At 38.1% G+C, this 26,283-nt stretch overlaps 1 protein-coding gene across 5 annotated transcripts in view; it reads right to left on the bottom strand.

Moving 5' to 3' along the window:
• CCPG1 (cell cycle progression 1) overlaps positions 1-26,283 on the bottom strand; it is a 73,071-nt gene that overhangs the window by 35,588 nt on the left and 11,200 nt on the right. The gene's annotated exons all lie outside the window — the stretch shown is intronic.

The raw sequence follows: 26,283 nt of genomic DNA, 5'->3' as shown, positions 1-26,283 counted from the left end.
CAAAAAAATAATAATGATGATGATGATTATCAGCTGGAAAGATGGTATACTTAGTAGACTATGAAATGAAGAATCAAGCTAAAGTGGGCAATTCTTGTTGGGGAATAGTGGGAGAAAGTTTAAAAGTACACTAAGATTTTTGAAACATCATGCATAATAGGATCAGATTATAGGGTCTCAACGTTACTCTGAAAAAAACTGTACTTGATATTTTAGGCAAGCCAATCCAACAAATATTAACTGTACATACATAGCATTATGGTAGTCACTGGAGAATACAAGACTACCCTGACTTCTCTTCTGATCTCTCTATATACCTTCTCTTGCTTATCTCCTCAGCTCCCATGTGCCTATCTCTATACAGAAAACCCTCAATCTAGAAATCCAATCCAAATCTCTCTCCCATAGCTCAGCACAGCATCACTAACTGCCTGTGGACATCTCTACCTGGATATCTTGAGGCATCACAAACTCTACCATCCAAAATTGAATTCCATATTTTCCAATCCTTCCTGCTCTCCTCTCCCTCCGAAAAAAAAAATTCCACATGACTAATGTGGAAGTATGTTTACATGCCTGCACATGTATAACCTATATCAGATTGCTTTCCAACTTGGGAAGGTGGGATGGGACAGAGGGTGGGAAGGAGAAAAAAAACCTGAATCTCAAAATTTTATAAAAATGAATGATAGGGGCAGCTAGGTGGTGCAGTGGATAGAGCCCTGGCCCTGGAGTCAGGAGTACCTGAGTTCAAATCCGGCCTCAGACACTTAACACTTACTAGCTGTGTGACCCTGGGCAAGTCACTTAACCCCAATTGCCTCACTAAAAAAAAAAAAAAAAAAAAGAATGATGAAAATTATTTTTACATGTAATTGGAAAAAATAAAATACTATTTACCAAAAAAAAAAAAAAACCATACACACACACACCCAAAAAACCCTCCTTCCCTTCTTCCAGATATTCCTATTTTTATTGCAGGTATCACCAAACTCCCAAAACATTGGGGTCCTCCTTGATTTTTCAGCCTCCCTTATACTCCCTATCCCAATCACTTGGTCCATTGTACTACTAGAACATCTCTTTAGTTGTTTTCCTTTTCTCTACTTACATGGTCACTGCCTTATTTAAGGTCTGTATAACTTCTCATTTGAATATAATAAGTAATAAGTTCCTGTTTCCAGTCTCTCCCCACTCTAATTCTTCCTACACATAAATGTCACAATTGAATTCTTAAAGCCTGAACACCCCACCTCCAAGCTCAAGAATTTTTAGTGATTCCCTATTGCTTCTAGGATAAAATATACATTCTTCTGTTTTGTGTTTAAATCCTTAAGTCTACCTCCCAGGATGGAGGAAGTGGGAGAGGGGGAGCATAAGGAATGGGGGAGGCTTTTCCCCTGGTTAGATGTCTCCCAGAGACTGCTGGATTATATCTACTCAAGGTGTGAGTGGGATTTTACTGAAAAGCTTCCATAAGTGACCCGAAATAATGAAAATAGCTTCAACATGAATCAGAGCCAACAATTTTATTTGAGAATGTGGTTCAGCTTTAATTCACCTTGATATGGGGCTACAAGCCAGACTGCCCTTGGGATTTTTGATGCAGCTTTTAATTTCACACAATTGTCTATCAGGTGCACTAAGGAGAGCAAAGCATATGAGAACAGGAAGATGAGACAACACAGTCCCATCCCCACTAAAGCCCATGTGCGGTAGGCAGGCATGAAGGCAACCCAACTTTAGACAGGATTATTTAGCAATTGGTCAATAGAATTGATACATCTACAATACCAAACCTGGGAATGGGTTGTGTGAGTGAGATTTCCCCCATCCCTTAGTTATAAGTGATTTAATTAAGATGATAATCAGTATATTAACTAAAATTGTGATTTATTATATTTAGATATTATTTTTATTAATTATATTAATAGGTTAAGTCTCTCTTCTGACTAACGTTCCAATGTCAAGCATTAAGTAATATCAGAAGATACAGTACTCAGCAATATTATATTTTAGAAACCATGAGTGTTGTATTTGACTCAAGGGGGTCACGCAGCTTACCAGTGGTATACTTGACTAATAGAAGGGAGTCATGCAGCATAATTATGACCCTGTTGCCACAATAAGATTGATAAGAGTATTGGAAAATGCTGATATTTGTCACATAGGCAGTTTTGATATTTCCTAAAGATTTCCTAAGAATACGCTTTAATTTTAGAAACTTCTAATTAATATGTGATATAAGTATGCAAATTCTGGAAGGGTATAAAAACCCATTGATTTTGTAACTCAAGGTCTTTCAGGTCCAACCCCTGAATGACTGGCTTTATTGTGAGACTAAAACTCTCTCAATAAACCTATTTCCTTCAGCCTAGAGACTTTGTTGTTTCTGTTCCTCCATCAGACTCAGATATTTTCCCAACAGTTGTTAAGAACGGGACAAGGTTGTTAATCCAGCGAACTACACAAGGGGTGCTAATGACCTGGATGTGATCATTACACACCCCCTTAATTAGTGTGAAAACACCAATCCCGCACCATCAGACAAAGAAAAAATAACCCTTACCATCATACAAGAAAAATACAAAGGAACAAGTAGGTAAATTAAGCATTAGAATGTTTTGTGTGCAAAAATGACTTGAGTAAGGTTGGGTAAGAACATTTGGCACTTATTCCATAACTGCGTGCTGGTTAGAACAGCATGATACCAGTCCAGTGTGTCAGAAAAGTTTAAATGGATGTAACAGCCACAAATCCCCTGCGACTGACAGGAACTGATTTTTCTTCCAGGTCTTCCTCTTTCTCCTTCCCACTCCTCCTCCAGTTAGCCAAGTAATAAAAACTCAAAAAACAACTCATGAATCTCAATACCAGCCAGTCCAACCACTCCCAAACTTCTTCCTCCCTCTTCCCCCTTTGCCCCCAACCCTACCCTTTCCATTACCTTTTTGCTTCCTGATCAAAAGAAGTAGCTAATCTTCCACCCCAAACTGAATCCAGGAAATAGAGGGAAGGAATAGAACCCCAAGACTCCAGCATCTTTTTTTTTTTTAAAGCAAGTTTTGGAAGTACCAAAAGTGGTGAATGTAAAACAAAGGGTAATGATTCCAAGACGACTCTTAAAATCTTGAACATGTGTAGTTGAGACAATGGTTGCCAATATAAGGAAGCTAGGAGGTACATAATCAATTTGGATTAGAGAAAAGTATGGAGGAGGAGGGTTCCAATTGAAGGTCGTCATGGTAAAGTGGAAAGAGTGTTGGACTTCTAGTCAGAGGAACTCTGAAACTTATTACTTGAACATTGAGCAAGTAGCTCTCTGCATCCAGCCTACCGAGAAAGACAGGGATGGCAATGGAGAATTTGTCAGATGCTGTAAAGTAGAGCTTCAGGAAAGCTAGAATGGGTTGGACAATCAATTCTCTTAAAAGTCAAGGAGCATGGGGCAGCTAAGTGGCGCAGTGGATAGAGCACCGGCCCTGGATTCAGGTGGACCTGAGTTCAAATCCGACCTCAGACACTTGACACTTACTATGTAACCCTAGGCAAGTCACTTAACCCCAATTGCCTCACCAGGAAAAAAAAAAAAGTCAAGGGGCATGAAGAACATGACAAGGAGGAACCAAGACCTAATTATAGTGATATTCCTTTATATACTTTTCCCTTGCCATCAAACACAGATTTCCTTGGTTGATTGTTGTCCTTCATTCTCGAAGAGGACCAAAATGACATCACTATGTTAGAGTCAAGTTACAGTGTGTCCAACTGCAGCTGATCAGACCAATATGAACTCAGAATGCTCTACCACAGGTTGGGCACAAATAATCCATGTGGATATTTGGGTTGGATTCTCTAAATTTGCACATCTCACATTTCTTTTTAGCTACTTTAATTCTGCTTTGCTCCTACAGCACAGCACCTTCTCTGATGAAGGCACACGATGCTGAGTGGTCCTGTGCCAGTGTCTCCCATGTCATACAATCAAAGTTCTTAAGAAAAACCTTGAGAGGGTTTCGTGATGGGTAAAACTATTTGTGGTCACCTTATTTTTGTCCCAAGTTTGGGGAAAATTAGCTGGGGTTTCTAATATATTGCTACTTATAAATTAGAAGCTTTATCACCAGTTTGGGGACATTAAGTATTTATTAAAGTATATTAGATATTAGTAAAGAGAGATATCACATGGCTCAGAAAGTTAGGAAAGCCTGGCTAGGATAGAGAAGGAGAAAGAAAAAGGCAACACCACCTAGGAGTCTCAGGCCAAAAAGGAAGTCCCTATAACTGGGAGCAGAAACTTCCTGTAGGTCAGGAAGAGAGGTGGTCCCTACACATTGCTCCAAGCTAATCGGCCAGCATCTCCCAAATCCATTGGTTCACTGGATTTGAGGGCAGTCCATGAGCAGAACTTTGCCCAGAGGTCAGAGCTCAGAGAACACACCCTCTGAGGGCCAGGCCCTCAGGTAGGTGTGGTTTCAACCAAGTCAACTTCAAGTGAGTTAATCAGCAAAGTCAATCCAATCAATCTCAATATTATCCCCTTGAGCAGGGCCTGTGGGGAATTCCAAAACTCCATTTTATTTTCTCACAATTTTTATATTACTTTTCTGACCACCATTCTCTGAGTTCTCCATAAAATAGTCTTTTAGGCAAGAGTAAGTTTGGCATTTGAACAATGTGGCAAGCCCATTGGAGTTGCGTTCTCTGCAACAGAGTTTGAATGCTTGGCTGTTTCACTCAAGAAAGGACCTTATTCTGTCAGGTGATCTTCAGAATCTTCCTAAGACAATTCGAATGGAAGCAATTCAATTTCCTGACATGGTGCTGGTATACTGTCCAGGTTTCACAGGCCTACAACAATAAGGTCAGCACAACAGCTCTGTAGACCTTCAGTTTGGTAGTCAGTCTAATACCTCTTCTCTCCTACACTTTCCTTTGGAGCCTCCCAAATGCTGAGCTAGCTCTGGCAATGGGTGCATCAACCTCATTATCAATGTGTACATCCCTGCAATGTATACTGCCATGGTAAGTATTCAAAATTTCTCAATTTGCTGTAAACTGATGGTTCCACATATGGATGGCATAGTGCTGGCTGACAGAGGACCTATGTTTTCTTGGTGTTGTTAGGCCAAAGTTAGCACAAGCAGCAGAGAATCAATCCATACACTTTGTTGCATCTCAGCTTCAGAGTCTGTATTGAGTACACAGTCATCTGCAAACAAAAAAATCATGCACGAACACTCTCTCTCCTTTAGTCTTGGCTAGTAGCTTTTTCAAGTTGAAGAATTTAGTAGCATCAGTGTGGTAGCTGACCTTGGTGCCATGTTCATCCTCATTGAAAGCATTTGACAACATGGCTGAAAACATGCTAAAAAGCATGGGAGCAAGCACACTGCCTTGTTTCACTCCATTGGTGACTAGGAAAGCACTGGAGCATTGTCCATTATCCAGAGCCCAGGCAAGCACACTGTTGTGAAATCGACATACGATACTGATGAACTTCTCTGGGCAACCAAATTCTGACATGTTTTCCATAAGCTCTCATGACTGACAGTATCAAAAGCCTCGGTCAGGTCTACAAATACTGTGTACAGACCTCTGTTCTTCTCCTGGCATTTTTCCTGGAGTTGTCAAGCAACAAACACCAAATCGACCATTCCTCAGCCCTTTCTGAGGCCACACTGGCTCTCAGGTAGATGGCCATCTTCTAGGTAAAGGATCAGTCTATTAAGGAAGACTCTAGCAAGAATCTTTCCAGCAATGATTAAGAGAGAGATCCCCCTGTGATTGTCCCAGGACAATCTAGTTCCTTTACCTTTATAGAAATGGACAATGGAGGCATTCTTGAACTCCTTCCTGGTGGATAACCTCTTCTTGCCATATAAGCTGAAAAATTCAGTCAGCTTTTGTATGTGCAATCACTCACTCATCAACGAGACTCCATCAGCACTGAGTAGCTGAAACACACCATATGCCTTTGGCCCATAAACAGCCTTAAAAGTGCTTTGATTTGTTACTATTAGCATAAAACTGAATTTCGTCTGCCTTCTAACTGAGCCAAGAATCCTGCATCTAAGTTTAGCTTATACTTTATTTTCAATGGAGTTAAATGTTGCCTTCTTAGGGATGAATGAACTCTCCTGCTGGTAAACCCTGTGGAGTTCTTGGTTTTTGTTTAGTAGCTTCTGAATTTCTCCATCATTTTCATCAAACCAGTCTTGATGTGTGTGTGTTCCAATGCAAATAAGCAAATCTCTGGAAGCTGCCCACTCCTTTTCTACTCCACTATTGTCAACCATGTGTTCACTCAACTTTCCCTCCAAGTCAGCAACAAACTCTTCCCTCTCAGAAAAGTGCTCTACTCTGTTGACATTAAGTCTTCTGGTGATCATTTTGCCTTGGGCCTTTCATTTTTGTTTAATTTGAATATTTAGCTTGGAGAGGATGTCTATGATAAGTCCAGTATTCTGTGCCATCAAATCACAGATTTCCACAGCTTGTTGGATATCATCAAAAACTCACAATTGTCTAATATAATATTTTAAAGCTCCCAACACTCTTTAAATTTTATTTATTTATTTTTGGCATTCTTTTCTTTTTAAATTTTGAGTTCCAGATTCTCTCACTCTCACCCCCACACTGAGAAGGCAAGCTTACAAGGCAAGCTTCCAACACTCTTACATGATCTCATGCCCTTTTCTCAATTTTCATCCTACAGAGGCTCTCTGCAGCATTTAACACTGTTGACAAGCCTCTTTCCTCACTGGGTTTTGGTGATACTACTCTTGTCTGATAACTACTTGTCAGTCTCTGCTGGCTCATCAAACATACCACACCCCCCTAAATGTGGTTGTAGTCCAAGGATCTGTGCTGGGCACTCTTCTTTCCCTATACTCTCTCACTCATTTAGTGACCTTCTCAGCTCCTAGGAATTTAATTATCATCTCCAAGCAGATGACCTCCATATTTATAGGGCCAGCCTGAGTCTCTTCTCAGTTCCAGTCCTGCTCAGAAACTGCCTATTGGATATTCCAAACTGATGTCCTATAGGCCTCTCAAACACTACATGTCAAAAAAAAAATTCATTATCTTTCCCCCCAAATCCACCCCAGTTCTAAACTTCCCTATTACTGTGAAGTATTCCACCATTCTTCCGGACACCAACAGTCATCCAGCTTCACAACTTTGGTGTCATTCTCAACTCCTCTTTCTCACTTATCTCATAGAATTCAATCATTTGTCAAATCTTATTTCTCTCACCATATCTCCCATATCTATTCCCTCTGCACACAGCTATCCTTAGTTTGTGTCTTCATCATATTACCTCTCCCTAGAGTACTGAAACAGCCTAATTAATTTCCCTGTAGCAAATTTCTCCGTATTCCACACAGCTGCTAAAAGGATTTTCCTTAAGTATAGTTTGATCATGTCACTTTCTTCAATAAGTTCAAATGGCTTCCTATTATTATTTAAGATCTAATATAAGCTCTTCTATTTTGCCTTTAAATTCTTAAAAACCAATCTCATTATATGATGGTGATGGAATATTATTGTGCTATAAGAAATGACAAACAGGATTAAGTCAACAGCCTGGAAAGACATCTATGAACTGATGTGTAGTGAAGTGAGCAGAATCAAGAGAACACTGTGCACAGAGATAGCAATACTGTTTGATGAAGAACTTTGAATGACTTGACTTTTCTCAACAATACAATGATCCAAGACAATCCCAAAGGACCACTGATGAAACACACCTCCAAAAAAGAACTGATGTTGATGGAAGAGACTGAAGCATGCAATGTTTCACTTTCTTTCATTTTGTTTCTTTTAATCAAATTTTCTTGTACAAAATGACAAATATGGTAATGATTTGCATAATCATACATGTATAACTCATACCTGATTGCTTTCCACCTCAGGGAGGGGGGAGGGGAGGGGAGGGAAGGAAGGACAAAAATTGGAACCCCAAACTATAAATAAAAATGTTTATTACATTAAAAAAAATTTTTAAATAAAATAGAGACTGTAAAAAAAAAATCTTAGCACAGTGCCTGGCATAAAGTAGGTACTTAATAAATACTTGTTGACTGAAAAAAAACCAACATCCTCATTATACCCACTCATTATACTCACCCATCCCTTCTATGGTCCAGCTAGATTGGCCTTTGTTTCTCGAACTCAACACCCCTCCCCCTCCCTATCTTCATGCCTTTGCACTATTCCCTATACCTTTTTAAAATTTCCCTATAACTTTGATATACTCCCTCATCGACTCTGTACCTCTTGTAATCCATTGTTTCCTTCAAAACTCAGCTCAGCTACCAACTTCTACATGAAGTTCTTCTGATCACCCCCATACCACCACCCAAATGGCTTCACCAGCTGCTAAATGGGCATTGTCTAATGGATGAACCAAACCACTAACGTCTCAAATGCACCATGTCAAGAACAGAACTCATTATAATCTTTTCCCCAAAAAATCCTCCCCTCTTCTCCACTGCCTATACCCAGGCTAACAATTTCATTGTCATCCTTGACTCTTCTCACTCTAACCACATATATCCAATTTGTCATTTCTAGCTTCGCATGTTAAATAAGCTCATAAGTCCGCCATCTTGGGCTCTGATCACTCCACTCATTCTTGTCAATCTCTCTGACTCATCTTTTCCCACTCCAGTCTATCCTCCACTTAGTTGCCAAAGTGATTTCCTAAAACAAAGATCTGTCATCCTCCTCAATAAATTCCAATAGTTCCACATTATCTCCAGGACCAAACATAAAATCTTATTTGGCTTTTAAGGCTGTTCACAATGAGTCTTTTTACACTTTACTCCACTCTACATATTTTATGATGAAAGAGCCAGCCACACTGGCTATTTTGCTGTCCCTTCTGACATGAACCTCCTCCATCTCTGATTCCATGCTTTTTCACTGGCTGGTCAGCATGCATGGAATGCTTTCCCTGTTCACCTCTACCTCCTGGCTTCCCTGGCTTTCTTCAAAACTCAGGTCAAATCCCAGCTTCTACAAAAGGCCTTTTCCAGTCATTCTTACTACTGTCTTACCTCTGTGGTTATCTCCCATTTATATTGTTTGCAACTTACACATACATAGTAGTTTATATGTTGTTGCCCCATTAGAATGTGAGCTTCTTGAAGTCCAGGACAGCGTTTTTATCATTTTTTGTATATTTAGCACTTTAGCACAGTGTCTGGCTTAATCAATGCTTCATTGATGATGACAATATTTATTTTATATGTAGTAATAAATAGACATAGTTTCTCCAGCCAAAATGTAAACTTCTTGAGAGCAAAGACCAGTTCATATTTTGTCTTTGTATACCCAGGACCTGGCACATGGGAAACACAAATATGTGTGTGTGTGTGTGCGTGCGCACACGTGCACACACATTTATTTATTTATTAGTTCCTTCAGCCTTATAAAATGTGGGGAATGGACTAGATAACCTCTGAGAGTCCTTGTAACTACGACACTTTAATAAAATAAAAATCTTAGAAGTGGACATATAGATTAGGGAACTCAAGTCTTTTTCACTATCTTTACTATTCTTTTAACCTCTACAATCAGGAGATATATATGTATGTGTATGTATATATGTGTTTATATGCACATATCCATATGTGTGTGTGTGTGTGTGTGTGTATACACACACACAGACAGCTGTTTTAAGGAGACAATTTGTTTTTAACCCCAGATAAAATGGTATAACATTCAAACCATGTAAGAGAGAAATGCCAAGTGGTGGAAATAGTATACCACACAAGCAGTTCTGGATACAAGAAAGTCATATAAAATATGTCTAGATAATACAAGAAAAATTAAAAGTTTCTAATAAGAACAAACATTTATGTGGCCCTTTAATGTTTATGCTTTATATATAAATCTTAAGACATTCCTTATAGTCACTACTTTCAATAAAAAGAACATTTAAAAGACCATGGGTTTAGAACTGGAAGGAACCTCAGAGATAATATTTGAGTCCACACCCACCTTGCCTGGCTCATTTAACAGAAGGGAAAACTGAGGTTCTGATGGGTTAAGTAACTTATTGGAAGCAACTGTCCATCATTTTTCACTCTCCTACCCTCCCCCCCCCCCACTAGAGCTTTGGAGAACTGGCACACAGTAAGCAGTTAATAAAAGCTCTAACAACCAAAGGAAGGAGAATCAGAAAAGACTTTTTATAAAGCCTTAATTTATCTCAAAATGGAGACTCTAGGCAAGGGTTTTGAACTACCTCCTTTTAAAAAAAAAAATCCCTTATAATACTTAGCGGAAGTGTCATCACAGGGCATCTATCTACTAATATGCTGGACTTTGGGGTCACATGACCAACAAGCAGAAAGATTAGAAATTTTCTCCAGTGTTTAGTACCTCTCAAACTTTTCTAAAATAAAAATTATGTACAAGAGATAAAACAATTTTAGCTGTCTCCATAGTCTAAAATACCAAGAACTGATGGCTAATAAAAGAGGCTAATCCCTATTTCCTAACACTCTCAATCAGCACAACCTCCCCCACCAACCACCACAAGGAAAACCAAAAGGCAGAAGAGCTTGCTCTGGATGGGACTACACTATGGCAGTGTTCTGTACTATAACAATACTCAGCCAGAGAAGTGAACTGAAGAAGGACCTGGGGCAGGATGCTACCATGTACAGGGATCCACTAGGCCTGAAACAAAGGAATATGGCATCCAGCTGGGGTCAGTTCTGTCCCCCCCAGAAGGCACTTGAGATAGAGAACAAAATAGGTAAAGCCCTTAGCCTGAGAGAAGACGGAGATAGCTTTGAGGAAGAGCTATTAAAGGGGAAAGAGTCAAGAAGTAAGCAATAGAAGAATATAAGGGGAAAAAAGATGAAATTGCCAAAAATCTTAGGAGGAAGAAAAAACTCAGTTAAAGACCTTGGGCCAATGAACCAGCAGTTAACATTGTTAACAGAAAAAAAAAGATGGTTTCCAAATCATTTAAATAAATCCATATATATATATATATATATATATATATATATATGAATGAATAAATAAGGCAAAGGAAAATAAAATCAACAAATAATGTGGCAGTGGGTTCTCAAGAAAGCATGAACCACAGAAGGATTTCCTGAATGGTTTAAGAGAGAAGTAAGAATTTTAAAAGTAGAAATGATAGGCTGCACAGCAGAAATAATAACAGAAAAATCCATGGTGGTAAACCTCACCAAAGAAACAAAAGAGAAAAGAGCAGCTTAGGAAGGAAGTGAAGGGCATTCTCAAAGAAAAAAAGCAATAAATTAAAAGAAAACATGATTTCTATATAAAGGAAAACATTAATCTAGAAAACTGCATAAAGACAATTTAAGATTTATAAATCTCAGGGCAGCTGAGGGTACAGTGGATAGGGCACTGGCCCTATAGTCAGGAGAACCTGAGTTCAAATCTGACCTCAGACACTTAATAGCTATGTGATGCTGGGCTCACAACCTCAATTGGCTCAAAAAAAAGAAAAAAGATTTATATTTATAAGTCTCCCAAAAGAATATGACAAAAGTAAAAAGTTTTAACACCATAAAGTGGTATATCAGTTGGGATCATTCTCATATACTAACCAACATGTCCGCAATGGGGGGGGGGGGGAGGAGGGGGTAAGGAACTTCTTATTTCAACCAATAGGGGGTAAGAGGGGGAAATGAATGAAAGTGCAACCTGTGTTGGAAAGGGTGGCCTGTATTATTGGAAAAGAAAAAGGTCTTAAGAGCCAGAAAAAGAGCCTGGTGGTCACAGCTAGAAGACAAAAGGAATAGGAAAAAAAATTAAGATGAAATTAAGTTTGTTTCTCATAGAGCAGGCATTCCAGAGGTAGGGTAGCTTTTAGTCAGGACCTAGGGTCAGGGGAAGGGGTGTTAGGGGAATGAGAATAAGGAATAAGACAGTGGGGGGGGGGAAGTGAATGAGGCCCAGATGATTACCTAGGAAGTTTCATAATCACTGGTATGGGGAGAATATGACCAGGAGAGAGTCTGTTCATCAATAAGTAAAAAATTTGGAGTGATTTTCAAAGTCAATAAATAGTATTATGATCTCTCGGGGTTGGGGGTGGTATGGGGAAGAATCCATTCAGAATCTTGGGCAGGTCAAGCAAGAGAGGAATAACTTGGAGCAGAAGTGGTGATAATTCTCCATCCTCTTAAGGCCAGGCTAGAAACCTAATGAAATGGCACCTTTTCTTCTCATCTCAATGGCAGGAAATTGGTCCAATGGAATGGTGCTTTTCCTCTTCCCCTGGAGGCTGGAGATCAAGCAGGAGACACACAAGGCACAATGGTAAGGTGTCCATTAAATATAGTTAAATAGATATTAGGCAATTTGGGAGGGAGGACACTAGCATTTGGGGGAATCAAGAAAAGATGATGTCTGAGCTGCATCTTAAAGAAAGAAAGGAATTCCATGAGGTACACACTAAGGAAGGAGTGCATACCAGGCATGGAGAACATCCTGTGCAAAGGCACAGAGGTGGGAGATGAAATGTGATGAATGATGCACAAAGAGCAGGCCAGTGGATCACAGAGTCATGGAAAAGGTAATGATATCCAATTAACTGGAAAGATAGTTTTGAAATCAGATTGTATAGGGCTTTAGGAAATAAACCAGAGAGATTATATTTTATTTATTTTATTCTAGAAGCAAAAGAAAGCTACTGAAACTGGATGAGGAGAAGACATATGGTCACATCTGTAATTAGGGAAAACTACTTTGACAGCAGTGCGTAAAATGGAATGGATTGGTCAGACTTGAAGGCAGAAAGACCAATGAGGAAGCTATCAATAATCTAGGACAGAGGTGATTAGATGCTTTGTGACTGAGAGAAGGTTAGAGGTGAGAGATGTTATGAAGATACAAACAGCAAGATTTTAAAAATTCATTAGATATATGGGGTAAGAGGAAGGAGGCCAAGATAAATGCCTAGACTACAAACCTGGGAGGTTGGAAAGATGTCTTCAACAAAAATTGGGACGTTTGGAAGAGAGGAGTATTTAGAGGAAAAGAAAACAAGTTCAGTTTCAAATACTCTGAATTTAAGATGCTTCAAAAAACCACTTGGGGGAAAAAACTGAGGCTGGCTATGTAGGACTGGTGGTCATCTGCATAAACATAGTGGTTAAATCCATAGAACTTGATGAGGTTTCTAAGAGAGAAGAGAACCCAGGCCAAAATCTTGGGAACAGTCACAGTTAGGGAATATGATGTGGAAAATAAGTCAGCAAAAGAAACTAAAAAAGGGCAGTCAGAGAGGTAAGAGATGAACCTGGAGATAACAGTTTCATGAAAACCCAGAAAGAAAAGAAGAGACTGGTCCTCCTCCTCTCTAAGAGGAGAGAGAAGTTAATATGTCAAATGCAGCAGAGAAACTGAGAAAGATTAGGACTATGGAATGACCATCAGATCTGGCAATTAAAGTATCACTGATAAGGTTGGAAAGAGCAGTTTCCAGTTGAGTGATTTGATGGAAAGTCAGACTGCAAAGAGTTGAGAAGGAAGAAGGGAGGAAGTGAAGCCAATGAGAGGGGACAAGTTTTTCAAGAAGTATGGCCAAGAAAGGAAAGATAAAAATGAATGCTTGAGGGGATGGTAGGATCTTTTTTTTTTAAGGACGGGGTAGACTTGGGAATGTTTTAAGGCAGTAATGAAAGGAACCAGTTCATAGGAAGAGGCTGAAGATTTGAAAGAGGCAGAATGACATAAGATGTATTCTACTGAAGTCAGGAGGGGTTAAGATCAAAGGCACACACAAAGGGTTTGCCCTTGACAAGGAGAACTGGGGGGGGGGGGAAGAGGAGAGAGTGGCCTAAGAACACACCAAAGGGTAGAAGATTGGAGGTCTTCATAAGGGCGAAAAATCAGCATGGAAGAGGTGAGGCATAGGGAAAAGTGGAATAAGAAGAGGTTGTGATCACTTACATAAGAGAATGTCAGTTTCTAATTATGGGATATGAAATACTTGTGAGTAATGTCAAGATCTAGTGTGTGACCAACCCTACATATATGGCTGAGGTAGAGTGACAGAGGGAAGGAGTGGGTCCTGGGACTTAAAGAGTTTGAGGAAATGAGCAATTAGGAAATTACAGAAGGATAAAATCTCATTCTGTCTTGTTTTCCTGAGGGCTGAGCTAGTACCAAGGGTAGAAGTTAGAGGAAAACAAATGTCCATTTAACTGCTTTTCAAAAATGGAAAAAGCTGTCTTGTGGATAAGTGAGAGATCCAGAAGTCCTTAAAAGTATTAAAACATATAGACTAGATGACTGCTCTTCTACCACATACCTGAAAAATGAACTCCATTAGATCTAAGAATGTACTAAATTGTTGCTCAAAGGTCCCTTTTATCCATTGAGTCAAATTTTGTATGCTTGTTATATTTAATACAAAAAGTACTTCCTACTTTTGCCACTATAAAGTTTAATAGCATTTTTTTCAAGAATTAAGTACACAGGGGCAGCTAGGTGGCGCAGTGGATAGAGCACCAACCCTGGATTCAGGAGTACCTGAGTTCAAATCCGGCCTCAGACACTTGACACTTACTAGCTGTGTGACCCTGGGCAAGTCACTTAACCCCCATTGCCCCGCAAAAAAAAAAAAAAAAAAAAAGAATAAGTACACAGTTTTTTCTAAATTAACTTTGTAAATAAAAGGAATCTTTTAAAAATTCTTTTTCCCTGTACCATAGAAATCAAGATATACAGGATATTCTATGACATTTACCTATAAATGTTTCTCATTGAACTAAACCTTATTTTAATGTAAAAAAACATGAATTCAGAAACCGATGTGTAGGAAATGAGTGAATTAAAGGGAAATAGAAATTACTATCACTAAAAACAAACACATACAAATACACTCATTTCCTTGCTTGCGCTTTGCTATACAAAGTAATGATTCTAATCTCAAGAAATTAGAGATAGATTAGTTAATTGTTACCTGATATGATGGTACCCTCATCATTCCTGAATAACTACATTTTACTATGAAAAAGAACAGGTTTCCATAACCTCATCTTCTAGAATACAAGTATGATGGAGAAGAATAGGAGCATTATTCTCCTACATGGCTAAAATTCTGTTCTAAAGTAAACAATGGGTTGTCAGCAGAGGCCCCAGGAAGATTCAAAAGGAAAATGATATATATTAACATCCTATTAAGTGATTCAATGAGTAACATCACTTGACATTTTCAACCTTTAAATTGCCTACCCACAGTATTTCATCTAAACCACAGTCAAAAAATAAAATGCTTTTCAAAGACTTTCCCAAAATCAAAGTATTACATATAAATAACTATAGTCTGTTAACAATTCTCCAGATTAGCCTATCCTGTTTTGGAATAAGGACACATTATCTGTGGAGTGAATCATGAAAAATAATAAGCAAAAGTCTTGCCTAACATTTCTCTTCATTGCAGAAGAGCCACAAAGGGGCTCTTTCTCTGCTGTATACAGGTTGATGATGTAATTAAGTAGTAAAGCAGTCTATATAGAAAGGGGTTTATAGTGAAAAGAGCAGACTATAGACTAGGCCTTTACTGTCAGGAAACAGTTTAAAACCTATCTTTGACACTTAAAACCTAGTTTTATAAGGGTAAGATATTTAAACCATAAGTTGTCATATGTTATTTGAAATATCTGCTTTGAAATTAAGTTGACAAGCAGAAGCCTAGTTTTGAGGACAATCCATGCATAAAGATGTGCTTCTTTTTTAAAAAGCTGACATTTTTCCAGTGTAGTTTTCCTCATAAATTGTCATTTCTTCATAACTTCTCCTCGATACTCTCTTTAGATTTTCCTGATACTGCTTTCACCTGGTTTTCTTCCTTCCTGTCTAACTACTCTTCAGTATCCTCTAATGGATTTTCATTCGAGTCATGCCCACTCACCATGGGTTTCACCCAAGCCTCAGTCCTGGGCCCTCTTTTCTTTTCCCTCCATACTATTTTATCAGCTCCCATGGATTCAATTATCATTTCTATGCTGATGATTCCCAGATCTCTTTGTCCAGCCCCAATCTCTTTCTTAACCTCCAATCTCACATCTCCAAATGCTAACTAGACATCTCAAACTGCATGTCTCATAGACATCTTAAATGCAACATGTTAAAACTGAACTCATTATCCTTTCCCCTAAACTCTCCCTTCTTATTAACTTCCTTATTACTGTCAAAGACACCATCCTCTCAGTCACCTAGGCTTGTACCCTATTTGTCATCCTTGATTCACCACTCTTGCTCTCCATTTTTCCAACCAGCTGTCAAGTCAGCAACTAGGAGAGGATTTCAAGTGATCAAAAGACATCATCACAATGTAGTTAATATGCCCAAAGGGCAATCAAACTATGCATGCCCTTTGATCCTCCAATATCACTAGTAAGTCTGTATCCCAAAGAAAATTTCTGTGGTGGCAAAAAAATGGAAATTGAAGGAATGCCCATCAATTGGGGAATGGCTGAACAAGTTATGATAAATGAATATGATAGAATACTATTGTGCTATAAGATATGATGGGCAGGCGGATTTTAGAAAAACCTGGAAAGACTTACATGAACTGATGCTGAGTGAAGTGGGCAGAATCAGAAGACCACTGTACACTATAACAGCAACAGCATACAATGATCAACTATGATAGACTTAGCTCTTTTCAGTAATACAATAATCCAAGACACTTCCAAAACACTCATGATGGAAAATGCTATCCACATACAGAGAAAGAACTATGGAGTCTGAATGCAGATCAAAGCATATTATTTTCACTTTGTTTTGTTTTGTGGTTTTTCCCTTTGTTCTGTTTCTTCTTTCACAACATGACTGATGTGGAAATATGTTTAACCTGATTGCACACATATAACCTACATTAGATTGCTTGCTATCTTCAGGAAGGGGGAGGAGTGAGGAGGAGGAAACTTTTTTAACTCAAAATCTTATAAAAATTAATGTTTAGGGGCAGCTAGGTGGCCCAGTGGATAGAGCACCAACCCTGGAGTCAGGAGTACCTGAGTTCAAATCCGGCCTCAGACACTTAACACTTACTAGCTGTGTGACTCTGGGCAAGTCACTTAACCCCAATTGCCTCACTTAAAAAAAAAAAAACAATAACAACAACAAAACAAAAAAATTAATGTTTAGGGGCAGCTAGGTGGCACAGTGGATAAAGCACTGGCCCTAGATTCAGGAGGACCTGAGTTCAAAGCCAGACTCAGATACTTGACACTTACTAGCTGTGTGACCCTGGGCAAGTCACTTAACCCCCATTGCCCCGCCAAAAAAAAAAAAAGGAATTAATGTTTAAAACTATCTTTACGTGTAATTGGGAAAAAATTAAATAATATTAAAATTATATAATTAACAGATTCAATGTTAGTTAATGTGAGAAAATAAAAGTCCAAAAACTTCTGGAACTCAACGTTGGTGAAGTGTCAAAGGCGCTTATTTATTGTAATTCTTGCAAGAACAGGCTGCCCCCTAGCTGAGCAAACCCCAAGCTGGAGGCTCACAGGCCTTTTATCTCTTCCCATCCCTAATGGTGATTGGCTCCTCCCCTAGGGTTAGCATCAAACACAGCATCCCGTTTGTCAGTACAAATTGATTCTTCTTCTCCTGGGAACCTTCCTTGAGAAGTCCTCTATTTGAATTAACCCCCATTTGTGGATATTAGCATTTGAGTCCCTGCTTCTACTCTAATCAACTCTCCCAGCTGAACCTGAGTCCACTCCCCAGATATTAAATCATTAAATCACCTATAATTGTCTTTCCAGACAGCTCCAATCAACTTTGAGGGGAGTCCACTTTTCCCACAATCCTTCCTCTTTATATTCGACCATTGGGCTCCCCTCAGTTCTTTTTTATTTTTTTCCTCTGCCCTTTGGTCTAAATTTGTGAATATAAGCTTTTCAAGGTTCTAATTATTGAACCATTAGGGGCAGTATTATCTGGAATAAAGGTACAGGATTGGATACCCAGCATGACACACATTCCCCCTCTCTCTGCTAACATCATCTTTGTAATTTCAGTGACACTCCCCTCCCCAAGTGTCCATTCAGTTAGCAATTTCATTGTGGATCTCAGGTGTCCCATATAGTTATCTGATCTCTGGAACCACTTTCCTTGGGGCAGTCTGGAAGATGTCTTGTCTCCAGGGCATTTCTCCAGTAGATACATTTCTTATAGTTCCTATTAAAATCTCAATAAAATTATAACATGAGTGCCCCTCCCATATTGTTTACAGCTTTATCCAATTCTATCTTTACCACAGAAAGCAGAACTCTTAAATCTTTCCAAATTACATATATATATATATATATATATATCAATTTGACCAACAATTTTTGAAAAATTCTTACTCAATTGTTTAAGATATAATCCTCACATAAAACTTAGGTTACAAAATGCCTATATAAGAAAATGATCACAAATGAATTTACATAAAAGGTAGTACATTTAAACAGTTAATTTCAAAACAGTGCATGTCAAATAAATAAACCAGGTTTGTATGCTCTACAGACAGATGTTATCTCCACAATGCATAATAAAACAAACAGAACTGACTTTTCATCAGGTGTAACAAATCATTCTGTGAGTTACTATAGGTGTTAAAATTAGCCTCAGGCTCCCCAGGCAGAGCTGCCCCTCCCCCTCCATTTCAGCTGGGGGGGGGGGAGCCCTCTGAGCTGGGCTAAGCTGTGAGGATGAAAACCCGGCCCCAGATGTGGCAAGGCACATGCAGCCCGTGCGCATAGCACACACACACAAAAAAAAACGGGAGGGACACTAGAGCTTGCTTTGCCTAGCTCAGAGGCGGGAGGGGGAGGAGCAGCTCTGCTGGGCCTGAGGCTAATTTTAATGTCTACATTACCTTCCTCTACTTTTCTTGAAACAAACTTGAGCTGTTTCTGATAAAAACTTTCCCAAGCCACCTGCTAAGGAGTTCATAAAGTTATACTCATATACCGTTCTTTAATACAAGGCAAGAAGAGAATTTTCATCTTTATTTCATCACTTTTTGCATCATCTGCCTAATTATCCTCATGCCGTTATGAGAAATTAAAGAATCTAATACAACTGGTAACAGATGCCATGGCCAAATTCAGCATCATGTTTATCATGACACCTGGGATGATTATGGGGGTTACCATAAAAGAACAAAAGTTGCCAAGCCTCATGGAAGCCAGTGAAATATGTGGAGGGGAAAATAAGTCAGGCTTAATCAGATGCATGGGATTGAAATATGGGGAGGGGGAATTAAAGCAAGAGAATCCAAGCTCAGCTCTTGCTAATGGCCATTCTCTTGGTCTTTCCCAAAGCAGTACAGTACCTGGACTTTGTGCATCCCTCCCCTTCTGTGACAGTTCAATGCCTGCTCTTGTATGTCCTCTCATGGATAACTGGCACCCTTGGCTGCTCAGATCTGATAACTTAGAATAAAGGCAATTAATGTTTCAAATGGTAAATTTCCCTAATCCAAGTCTCATATGGATTTAACAACTGAAGATAATGGTGACAGCAAAAAAAAAAATGTGAATTTGAGTACTTCTAGAATTAATTTATACTTGTCATGGTAATCAATTTACCAAGGAAATACTTTTTTTTCTTTAAAGATTTTGTGGGATTTTTTTAATTGTGTATTTTTTTCTTGTTCAGTATTTTATTATTTTCCAGTTACATATAAGGACAGTTTTCAACATTTGTTTTCATAGGATTTTCAGTTGCAAATTTTTCTCCCACCCTCCCTTCCCTCCCTCCTCCCCAAGACAGAAAGCAATATGATATAGGTCATATATGTACAATCACATTAAACATATTTCTGCATGTCATATTGTGACAGAAGAGTCAGAGCACAAGGGAAAAACCTCAAAAAAGAAGAAAAAAACAGCCCAAAAGTAGAAACAGTATGGTTCAATCTGTATTCATAAACCACGGTTCTTTTTTCTGGATGTTGAGAACAATTTCTATTATGAAGTTCTATGAAACTGTTTTGGACCACTGCATTGCTAAAAAGAGCCAAGTCTATCATCATTGTCCATCACACAATGTTGCTGTTACTGTATACAATGTTCTCCTGGTTCTGCTCCTCTCAGTCAGCATCACTTCATGTAAATCCTTCCAGGTTTCTCTGAACTCCTCCTGCTCGTCGTTACTTTTCACATTGATTTTTTAAAACTTCGTGTTATAAATTTTCTTCTTCTCTCCCTCCTCATCCCTCCCTATGAAATCCAGCAATTCAGTATTAAGTCAGACATGTACAGTTATGCAAAACATCTTCTCATTAGTCAGGTTGTGAAAGAAAATAGACAAAATACCTTTAGAAAGAGGAGCTAACAAATAAAATTAACTCCAATCTGTATTCAGATACCATTAGTTCTATCTCTGTTGATGGTTTGCATTTTTCATACATCCTTCTGATAGCATCCTGCTCATCATTTCTTTCAGTTACTATTGTTAACTGTATTACCCTTCATCTTAATCCCTCCCCTTGATATTGTTAAGGGCTAAAATTCTAGCTAGTCTGTCTAAAATATCTGATGAGTGGTCGCCAATAAATTATAAGCTTTAGCAAGAGTTAGACTTTTAAGCATTTATTAAGGAGAATAAGAATTTGGTAAAGAGAGAGAAAAAGGCCTAGATTCCTATCTATTAAAGGGAAAGCACATTTCTAGCTCCCTTTTCCACCAGCGTCCTCAGGAAAGAGAGCAAGACAGAGCGCTAGTCCCTTCCTTCTTCCTCTCACTAGCCAACGTCACTTCCTGATGCCAAAGAAAAGACTCCTGGTCTTGCCCTCAAAGCCCTTCGCTTCATGGGCAGAACTCTTCTACAGTAAGTCTCCAGCAGGTGGCATCATTCCAATCGTTACAATATTTACTCTATTATCTATCTTCCTTCAACCAAGGAAATACTTTATAGAGTGATGCATTGACAGAAGCTAAAGGGGGCACTCCCCTTTAGTAAGTGGACATTATAAACAAAGAAAAATTAAAGGGGGCACTCCCCTTTAGCAAGCAGACATTATAAATAGTGCATGCAATGGGGACAAGGAAAACAGGAAAATGTTCATTTAAGTCTTTGAAAGTCTTATTTCAAATGGTTCTTGGGATGTCCTCTGGGTGTAGCTGTGAAGTGAAAAGACTTTTGTCTTTTGGGTGTGGATGCTCATGATCAGCTGGAGAGTTTCAGGTGTGGTTGTAAAGTCTCTCAGGTGTTTCAAATACTGATAATCAGATGGAAAGTTTCCTACAAAACTGATCTTAACACAACTTTAAATAGATTTGCCAATAACCAAATCAAACAATGAGAGTTCTCAAAAACATGTCTAAGGAAATTCAGAATCTTTTAGAGATTTTATAATTTTTATCTAGTTGTTACACATAAAACATATAATAAAAAACAAAAATTGAAACATTCTCTAAAACTTAATATTACTATATACCCTCTTACTGAAAACATTTTCTAACAGAAGCAGATTATGTAACAACAAAAACTAACTCTATACCCTCTTGAAAATAAGTTAAAATAAATCATTACAATTAAATCCAAGTAAACTATTGATACATCCATGACATTTGCTAAGAGTATAACCAAATAATACCTTAAGAGAGACAATGAAATAGTTCACATTCATTTCACAAATAAAATAATGAAAAAGGAGAAGTTCAAATCCTATTCTTAAGCAAACTAGAATATAAACAACTCCAACATTAAAACAGAAGTAAATCTACCGGAAACAGAAAGACATTTAAAACAGTGGTAAAAGGTACATTAAGTTTAGATCCAATAAAACAGAAACAAATTCAAAAAGATTGGAGATCGCTCCAAGAAGTTAAAAGAACAGGTTTGCTGTGTGAATAATGAATCCATGAATCTTTCCACTGCACTAGAACTTAATTTCTCATGTATACCAAATCACCAAATCAAAAATCATGTAATTTCCTAAATTTACTTAGACTGCTGCCTTTGTGGCTTGAGAGGGAGATGACTTGAGAGATCAAAAGCCGCCCTTCACCCAACTTCCCCCAGCCACCACCAGTGGGGGATGGTCCTCCCCCAACAAGAGAACTTTCCACAGTTAGATGATCATCTCATCAGACCACCATTGGTCCTCTATAAAAGTATCTGCCTGGGGGGCAGCTAGGTGGCACAGTGGTTAAAGCTCTGGCCCTGGATTCAGGAGGACCAGACACTTGAAACTTAGTAGCTGTGTGACCCTGGGCAAGTCACTTAACCCTCACTGCCCTGCAAAAAAAAATTTTTTTTAAAGTATCAGCCTGTCTTCTGCTCAGGGGAGACAGGTATCTCAGAGAGCCACGCCTCTGTGCCATGCCTTCTCCCCATGAGAAGAAGTCCAAGGATTTCTCTCTTGGTTTCCTTTCCCTAGCACCTAAATAAACTATTATTTTATTCTAATTAAATTTGTGTAGAAGAGGGTGTAATTCTTTAAAGAAGAATTTCTAAGAACCCCTATCCCAAACTCCCATCTATTTGCCCCATAACAACTTATATCTCCCAGCTCTGTCTCTTAGGAGCCTAATTGCATGGCACAGGCTCTTCAAGATGTATTGAACTGAATACTAATAAGTCAATACTAGATGACTCAGTAAATACAGTTTGGGCCTTGGAGTCAGGATGACCTGATTTCAAATCTTGTCTCAGATGCTTACTAGCAATGGAACCATGGACAGGTCACTTAACCTCAGTATCTTAGTTTCTTCATCTGGAAATGAAAGCACCTATATAGGCTTTTGTAAGGATCAAATTAGTTAACATATGTAAAACGCTGAGAGAAATTATTATTTCTCTCTTATATTAATAACCAATCATTGAATTAGCACTAAGGTTTTCCCCCTTTTCTTTGTCCTCATTCAGAAACTAGCCCCTGTTGGATATTCAAGCAGCCTTTGAAGTTCTGGGCTGATAATGAGATGGAAAATTTAAATCTGATCAGAAGGAAAAGAAATTCTAGTTTAGGTGAGTTGGTGGATTCCCGTTGTGTGTTTTAGTCAGAGAGGTCTGAATAGAAGTGGATTCCCCTTTTTGTCTAGATTCCCCTAGACAGGGTAGTATGGGTATAGATAAGTCTCTTTGTTCAAGACTGAGAGTGATCAGAGTCACATCCCCCATGCCCTTATTAGAATAAGCCCAGCTCTTGTTATAATATTCATTCTCTAGTTTACTTGTTAACCAATTGGAGTTGATATCTACCCTCAGGTACACCCACTCTTCCAAGGGTATATGAGGGGTCTTTGGTTTATGAGAGATGGCCAAATGAACCTCCTTTTTAGTAATTACTTGCTAGCATAATAAAATGGTTACCCAGAAACTATGTCTCTCAAACTTTTTATAGTCACAGTGCTCTGCAAAGCTTAAAATACTATGTAAGTGCTAGTCACTATTAATAATAACACAGGTAATAATAATTATCCAAAGAATCCAGGATCTCATCCTGGATGAGAGTACATGTGAGTATATTCACTAGATCAGCCCCAACCCATCCAAAACTCTTCCTACTAAATTCCTAGCCACATCCTCCCATTATTTTTCAAGGAGGATCTAGTCAGTATTCTAAGGGTCTTTTAGTATTTTATGGATACAGCACTCAGTTTTGCCATGTGTTATCCTTCATTCTCACTATATGACTAGCCCACCTCCTTTTCTGATATTATTTCATGGATAATATTATCCCTTATATCACTTAAATATAAATACCATCTTACATAAAGCTTTATAAGGTACTTCTATGATTGACAATTATATACCATATGTATATGATCTAGCCGGATCAAGCAACAAGAATTTATTGAGTACTGGAAATACAAAAACAAAAACCAAAATAAGTCCCTACCCTCAAGGAGCTTATATTCTACAGGAAACAGCATGTACATGCAATATAAATACAAGATAATTTTGAAGAGAAAGCAACAGCAGTGGGAGCATCAGGAAAGGCCTCATGTTGCAAACTGCATGAGAGCTGAGTGTCAGGAGGAAAGTGTTTTGTAAACCACAAACCTCAATAATTGTCATCATCAAGTTCCCTGTGCACAAAAGAAATTAGCGATGTACCTGATTTTTTTTTTTTTTTGTAATCATAAGATCACAGATAAAGAGCTGGAATGAATCTTTAGAACCCAGTCCATCTAGCCTGTTCCACCTAAGCATTCCCTTATGGTTAGTTTTCTCAAACCCCAATATATGACTTTAATAAGTTAGTCCTTTCCTAATTTCTAAAAAGAGATCCAAAGAGGACAAGCATAGCTGTAATTGTAATAGAAACAATGAAATCATCTTGTACAAAGAGAAGATAGGTAATTTCGGCATTCTGGTATGAATGTATCATCTCATAAAAAATAATAAGCAGTTTATCCTAGTAATAAAGAGTTACATTTTTTAAATGGCAACTTCCTCAAGAGAAGTTTAAATTAAGAAAATAATGTTACTTATTTTGGAAATTTTTGTTTTACAAGAGTCCACAGGATCATGTTATTACCCTGAACTTTTGCTTACAAATATATGTCATGAGAATGGTTGTATAAAAAACTTTTGCCTACAAGAAGTAGAATGGGAAAGGGCTTCTAGTTATAGCATTAACTGAAGTGCCCTGAGGCAAACTAGAACCTTGGGCGATTTGTCTTTTTAAAATTGGAGGTGGAAGCTTCAATTCATATTTTAGTAACAGAGAAAGTGAGATGGCAACAATGATATTCAGTAGATTAACTCTTTTTTTAAGCCAATATTTTTTCTCTTTTGCTAAAGAGAGTTGAGTCAATACACAATTACTCCACACATATTTGAGGTAGTGAGGTAGTAAAGAACGGCATTCTGAGTTTGTTTTCTTCTATGGTGTAACATCCTTCAAATTGAGAAATAGAAGCAACAATTGCTATATCTGAAGATAGAGCGATCCTTTCTGGTTTTCTTGATCTAAAAGACAACAATTTATAAGAACATGTACTCACACTAAGTGACAAAATGAACCCAATATACTAAACTTAAAATCCGGAGAGTAGGTATAGTGTTTTATTTACTTTTTGGAAATCCCCCGATGCTCAGTACAGAGGAGTCAAGGAATCATCAAGTGTCTTTTCTTTTTAAAAAGTTTATACACCCATATATAGAACAGGATAAAGAACAGTAGCCATTCTTAATAAAATTCATTTAATTTTGCATATGAGACAATATTTCATATGGAAATCTCTTTAAAATTATCACTTAGTCATGTAAACTTGGTCACTGTAAAAACACAAAACACCTCAAACTTTTCCATATTTAATAAAGTATAATCTCTATAATTTTTGCTTTACATCTGTTTTGCAATTGTCTTAGTGAGGTGTCAAATGATTAAGAGTCACTAGGAATAGCCAAGGGCTGAAATGTCACCATAACCTAACTGTTCTTTGGCACAAAAGCTTGTACTTATCCATACTGTTGATATTTCAGATAAAGTGGAAGCAAAGCCTTATTTCAAAAACATAAGAAACAAATAACACCCTATTCTTATTAATTGCACTGTCTGATCTCTTCAGACTAGAGACACAAAAATAAACCCACCAACATTAAACTGGAATTTCAGGACCTTTATATTCAGCAGGATAAAATCAAGTCACTCAGTCAAGATGAGGCTATATTTCTTCTTTCTGTTTAGGAGGGGGGAAAGCCAAGCTAAAACATTTCAAGAAATTAAAAAGACCTTAATTTTTCTTAAGAAACTTCTTGGGCAAGCTTTTACAGTGTGGTCTAAGTATTCCAAGCCAGGCTCAATTCTTGCTGACTTAGGCAAAGAAAGCATTTAGCTTCTTTTCAATCTACTCATCTGTGAGAAGGGATTAATAATAACGCCTGCCTCATAGGATTGTAGTGAAGAATGAGAAAATATATGCAAACTGCTTTGTAAACCTTCAAACACTAAAAATTTTAGCTAATAGTTATAAGATGGCTGGACTAAATAACTTTTAAATATATGATTCCAGGCCATATTGTTATGGGGAAATTGGGTGGGGGGTTGGGATAGGGATAGGGATAGTGGTCCTTAGGAATTCCTCTTTAAAGAATTAATTACGGGGGCAGCTAGGTGGCACAGTGGATAAAGCACCAGCCCTGGATTCAGGAGGTCCTGAGTTCAAATCCAACCTCAGACACTTGATATTTACTAGCTGGGTGACCCTGGGCAAGTCACTTAACCCCCACTGACCCGCAAAAACAAAAAAACAACAACAAAAAGAATTAATTACACCCTCTTGCATGCAAATCCAACTAGAATAAAAT

This window comes from Dromiciops gliroides, chromosome 2 (genome assembly GCF_019393635.1).
Source record: "Dromiciops gliroides isolate mDroGli1 chromosome 2, mDroGli1.pri, whole genome shotgun sequence".
In the NCBI taxonomy this organism is placed as follows: domain Eukaryota; kingdom Metazoa; phylum Chordata; class Mammalia; order Microbiotheria; family Microbiotheriidae; genus Dromiciops; species Dromiciops gliroides.
Note: the sequence above shows the minus strand (reverse complement) of the source record. Positions and strands in the feature narration are given on the sequence as shown.